Consider the following 6361-nt stretch of genomic DNA (forward strand, 5'->3'; position numbering starts at 1 on the left):
ATAATTGCGCCAGACAATTAATCGGAATTGTATAGCAGACAGAGAGATTGAAGATATAGACGGACAATTGAGTCAAACGCAGTAGTAAGAAAAATGCGTGAATCGTTCGTTGTAAATTATAGCGTGTGTTTATGTTAGTTGACTGTGTAAATTAAGTGTATTGCAAAGTTTAATTGAGAAAGAATAAACTAGTTTTATTTGAGAAAGGACTTGTATCGCTGAAGTTATTCGGAAAGAATTTTTACGAGTAATTAACAAATGACCAGAGACGTAAGAATATTTTTGTCTGCCTCAATTGCATAATCGCTCACTTACGAAGGAAAAACTTTTGAACTCATATCGTCGTGTTGTTCCAGCTAAATCTTGTAGACATTGGATAAGATAGGCAGTATTTTCGTTCGCAAATTAAAACACAATATTTCACATTTTTCCACTTGTGCCCCCCCCCCCCCAGAGGCACCGCGATACGTCTTTAGACTTATAACTCTGAAAGAGATTCATAACGCGTCTCGAAGAGAAGGCTGGATAATACCCCAAAAAACAAACAAACCTGTAATAGGTGTCAGTGTTACATCTTTAGAGTTTCAAAGATTTGTAGCACGAGTTGCTATAGGATGTGTAGAGAACTTCGAAGATTTTTGACACGAGTTGCTATATGTGTGGAAAACTTCGAAGATTTGTAACAAAAGTCGCTATATGATATGCCCCTCAGTGGCACAGTGGTATATCTGCGGACTTACAACGCTAGAATCCGGGTTTCGATACCCATGGTGGGCAGAGCACAGATAGCCGTTGTGTAGCTTTGTGCATAATTTAAAACAAACAAACAAGCTATATGATGTGTGGAAAACTTCGAAAATTTGTAACACAAGTCGCTATATAATGTGTGGAAAACTTCGAAGATTCGTAACACGAGTCGCTATGTGATGTGTGGAAAACTTTGAAAATTTGTAACACAAGTCGCTATATGATGTGTGGAAAACTTCGAAGATTCGTAACACGAGTCGCTATATGATGTGTGGAAAACTTCGAAAATTTGTAACACAAGTCGCTATATGATGTGTGGAAAACTTCGAAGATTCGTAACACGAGTCGCTATATGATGTGTGGAAAACTTCGAAAATTTGTAACACAAGTCGCTATATGATGTGTGGAAAACTTCGAAGATTTTTGACAGGCATTGTTATTTTACTTAAATAAATTACATTTGTTATAACAATTAAAGATTACCAAGATATTTTAAATGATTTGTCATTATACGCATAGCATGGTCGCATATTTTGACAGTGAAGACAAATTATCGTGAATGATGGAATATTTCTAAGATTTTATGTTGTGTTAGGTATACAAGATTGTTCAGTTTAAAAGTTATTATTTAATTTATTTAGTTATCTAATATTTAATGATTATTTAATTTTCATAACAAAAGCGTTAAGATTTAATTATTTAAAAAGCGATAGTTATGACAACTTTCGCTACATCAGTACTGCACGAGTCATACGTTGTTGTACTAGGCTTTTGTAATATTTTTGACGTCATCTTACTCGAAGCTTCTAACTCTTTCTCGTTATGTGTAATATTGTTGCTACTACAGGGCTAGATATTTCTAGATTTTCTGTCGCGTATTATAAATACGTGCAGATACTGAAGTTTAGTAAGTAAGTTAAGCTACTGAAAGTAAAAGTGGGGTTAAACTTTGTATGAATTTAGCCATAATGGGCGATTTCTAAAGTGAATTTCCCAGCTTGTATTGTAATAACAGAGAAAGAAAAGAATAATTTGTCTTGTCAAAGGGTGTTCTAAAGTAATTGCACCCACTTGTGTGGACTTTGACGAAAAAGAGACAATTATTTAAAACTCTGGATACAACTTTGATAACCAATAGTGTCACGAATGTTTATATATATATACATTTGACTTGCTTTGAGTATATTATTCCAAAACAAGTGGATTGTATGCTGTCAGTTCATTGTTGAAATTTATCGCCAACAAGTCACAGACACCTACTGTAAAGAATCGCGGCCGTTTTAAAACCTGACAGATACAAACAAGCTACTCCTAGAGGTTTCAAAATCTCCTAACTTATCCTAATATCCATAACAAAAGAAAAGCAAAAACAAATTTGTCAGAACAGGCTAGCGTAACCACAATATTAACAAGTATATTCTGGCAGTAGCAATTTGGAGATGTTGGGTAGAATACATTAACCTTCCCAAGGACATTATGCTCAAAGTACCACTTGGTCCATTTTAAACCATGTACTACTAAAGGCATGTGTAGCTGGTGAAACAACTCACAGTTAAAGCCTGTAAATATAGTAGCAGTTTTATATAACAATATTATGATAAGTATAAAACAGAAAGCTATTGCTAAAGACTGGAAGTGCGATGCACAAATTTCATTTAACCTTTGTCTGACCATATGTGATACTTAAGAAAAATCGACCAACAAATGTTGAATTGCATATAATACTGATGTCAATAGAATGGCATTGCACACTGTGAAACTGAGTCTCCACACATCTGAAGAACCGCCAACAGTTTGACTGAAAGAACAATAATAAGCGAATAAATGAGGAACTTGTGGTGAAGTAAAAGCTTGTAAGCTGAGACCTCTGACGTCATGCTAAAGAAAATTAATGTATGTGACCGACGATATCATCTTAAATAAGGAGTGAATAATAAATAATGGTTTGTTTGTTTGTTTTAACTTCGCGCAAAGCTACACGAGGGCTATCTGCGCTAGCCGTCCCTAATTTAGCAGTGTAAGACTAGAGGGAGGGTAGCTAATCATCACTACCCACCGCCAACTCATGGGCTACTCTTTTACCAACGAATAGTGGGATTGACCGTCACATTATAACGCCCCCACGACTGAAAGGCGCATAGAGAAGACTAGAGTTGCCAGGAACAGACATGATCCTTCTAGAATCTCATGACGCGTTACTAGTTTCACGTGACTTTCGCTGTCGTAACACAGTTTTATTTCGATATAAAACTTCTTTGGTTAAAGTAGGAATTAAGTATATGAAAGACAAAGTGATTTGTTGTTATTACATCAACAAATTATTTATTTTCTACGAGTAACGATATAAACATGTTTGATGTTCTTTAACTTTATATTAAAAATGCACACGCATTATATCGTAATGTTACGACAGCGGAAGTCACGTGACGCTGAGAGCATGCGCGCTGTAGTTTCTCGAAGGATCATGAATTATCGGGTAGACCCGAGTTTGTTCGAGGCGCCCTCTTTTTTAGTATATAAGCCTGGCGAGAAAAACCAGCGCGATGGAAGAGATATAGTTAGATAGATTGAAGATAGAGATATAGATAATTTAGTCAAGCGAACAGTAGTGTGTTATAAAAGTAGTTAAGTTTAAAGTACTGATTGGAAATTCTGTGTATTACAAATTTGTATCGAGGAAAATAAACTGGTTTAATTAAGAAATGACTTGTATCGCTGAAGTTCCTTGGAAAGAATTTATGCCGGAAATTAACAAACAAGCAGATACACAACAGTATAAAGCTGAGAAGTTTACGTTTCGAAAGTGATTTATTAAAAAATCATTGAACTTCTTCTAAGATAATCGGGCTTGTAAATTTTTGGTTTTGCGGTAGTTCATGAACAAATTCTACAGCAAGTATTACATGTTAAATATTTTTGGAAATATTCAATATTATTGCCAAAGCAGTTAAATTAAGGCATCGCTACTATTATACATCTTAATAAAAGCAAACTCAAAATAGGTGAACTTGTATACTTTTGTCTACATGTGAACGGAAAACGAGCAAGATCTTTTTTTTTCTTTAGTAGTAGTGTTTATAAAAAAATGCAGGCTCTATCCAGTGTTAAAAATATATAACAATAAATTAAGCAAATCTCTAGTGCAGTCAAAATCGTAAAATAAAGACTTCTGGTAACGAGAAAATGCATCAAGCATGTTATTATCTTATGAAAATGACGTTTTGTGACGGGTTGCCAACCGAGTTCAAAGTATAGTTCGACTTTTCCTGTTTTTTTAAATAGAAATCATACATATCTAGCAAGCAAAAACTTGAATATCTGTTATTAATGTCGGAGAAAACGTAATGTTTTAATATTCTACCTAATTATTTAATCTATATATATAAAGCACAGAAATCTATATGTCTGTCTGTTTGCCCCTTATCTAATTACTCCTAGATTGCTGGGCCAATTTCAACCAAACTTTGCGGGAGGACAGTTTGGAACAAGGAGCATGGTAAAGGCTGGTTCACGACCCCATCCACCCTCATTATTGTTGTTATTCACAATATATTATCTTTGACGTAAGTGAATGTTAACCACATTCATAGATAATGGCTGGAGACGGCTTGAATGGGTAATGACGAAAAACTTTAATATAACAGCAAATGTACAACGTTTCGACAAGGTTTTGTCATCATCAGGTACCTGAATACCGAATACAACTTTACAATACACTCAACTTCCACAGTCGCGCTATAACAAACGAGAGACGTATTGTTGAAGTCGAGCTCGTGAGACGTGAATTATTTTTTCTCTCTGACTGCAGTTCAATTACTCATTACCTACACACACATTATTCTTCCGTCACGTTGTCACCCTCTTTTATATACCAGACTACCCTATATCTAGTAAATGCTAGAGCATTTGCCAAGGTACAGGATAGTTCTAGAAATGTGGCTTGACACTAGTCATGTGACCTCGCTGATGCAACATTATTTTTGAGAAGTTTCACATGGAATTTAAATACAAACACTTGAAAATGTACTTTTGATGATATTGTATTATTCTGGGATTTAAGCATTGACAGGCTTTTTTTTTCTCTTTAGACAGTTATTACAAAAAAAAATAAAAATATGTCAGTACATATGGGTTAAAATAATTGATAAAGTGTAAGAAAACATTCGTTACAACTACTTATATTAATATGGTATTGCAGCAAAAACGTTCATGACAGAAGATCAATAGAAATTTCCATACACAGACAACATAATCTTAATGCCCATTATGCGTGTGTGTGCCATTATTTGTTTATATAACAGGTTGTAACTGTATAGTTGTTTCTATTGGCTGCACAATATTTCTCCTGATTAAATTTACAATATTCTCACATAAATTAAAAGTAATGGCCTCGAAGGATAAAGATATGGACCTATTATAAACTTCATATATTTAGTGAGGTATTGTTTCCTTATGTATGTCTTTGTTGACATGGTGATGAAAGTTTTTGCAATGATATTCAAAGTAAAAGTTAATAATATAGGCTAACTCCAATTTTCCTTTTTTTAGTATAAAACACTTCCTTGTTAAGTTCTTGGTTGTATTCATTGAACATGAATTAATGAAAATCCATGCATAAACCAACTTGAAACTAAAATTTAATCGTAAAATCTTTTTGTTCTAAGTAGTGCTTCATATCAGTGTATTTTTCTATGGTATTAAAATTTCTGGTAAATAAAGACAGATATAAGGTTTTTTTATATTCTTACTTCTCATGCAATGGAATGTTTGAACTCAAGAAACAAAAAATAAATAAATAAAGCATGTTGGTACTTTAATATATAAACATGTAGAATGAGTTGTTGGCATTATTTCAAATATATATATACATGTGTGTGTGTGCATATATTTATAAGTGTATTTAAATCCTGTTATACTCACAACTATTGTAGAAATCTACTAATATAGAAGAAAAAAAAATACGTTTAAAAAAGAGGTCTGGAAACAGTTTTGCTTCTCTTCAATTTTAAGTTTTAAGGTGAAAAACCCAATATCGTGGACCACTGTTTTATTTTACTCTGAGGCTCTGCATTTTAGTTTTGACTACAACACAAAAGTAAATGTTTGGTAGAGGCTACAAGTTTCCTTCTTGAAACAGTTAGCAGAATAAATGTTCAAAACTCTGGAAGTGCTCATTGTGTTATGCATTCCTTCCTTGATAACCATTTTTACTTATTTCTTGTATTAGTATGGAACATGAACTTCACAGTATGGTAATCTAATTTATCTATTTTTTGCGGGTGGACTCGTACCCAGGACCTTTCACATTCCAGGCAACAGTTTTATCAACTGATTTAGGTTCACGTTCTTAATAGCTCAAACTATCACAGATGTAACACATTAATATGTGCCTTTTCTTCATTATTTCAGAAATTGTGATGTTTCATAAACTACGTATCCCAAATATTATTGTATTGTTTTACAGAAATATGTAATAGTTTATATAGTTCAACGATGTATATGCTAGTTATTAACGAATTCAACTGAAGAAGTGTATCCATAATAAACCTCAGTAGTAGTTAGTATATAATAGTATATAATATCAACAGTATTACCAATAAACTAAGGTTAAATT

Source organism: Limulus polyphemus, unplaced genomic scaffold (assembly GCF_000517525.1).
Source record: "Limulus polyphemus unplaced genomic scaffold, Limulus_polyphemus-2.1.2 Scaffold499, whole genome shotgun sequence".
Taxonomy (NCBI): Eukaryota; Metazoa; Arthropoda; class Merostomata; order Xiphosura; family Limulidae; genus Limulus; species Limulus polyphemus.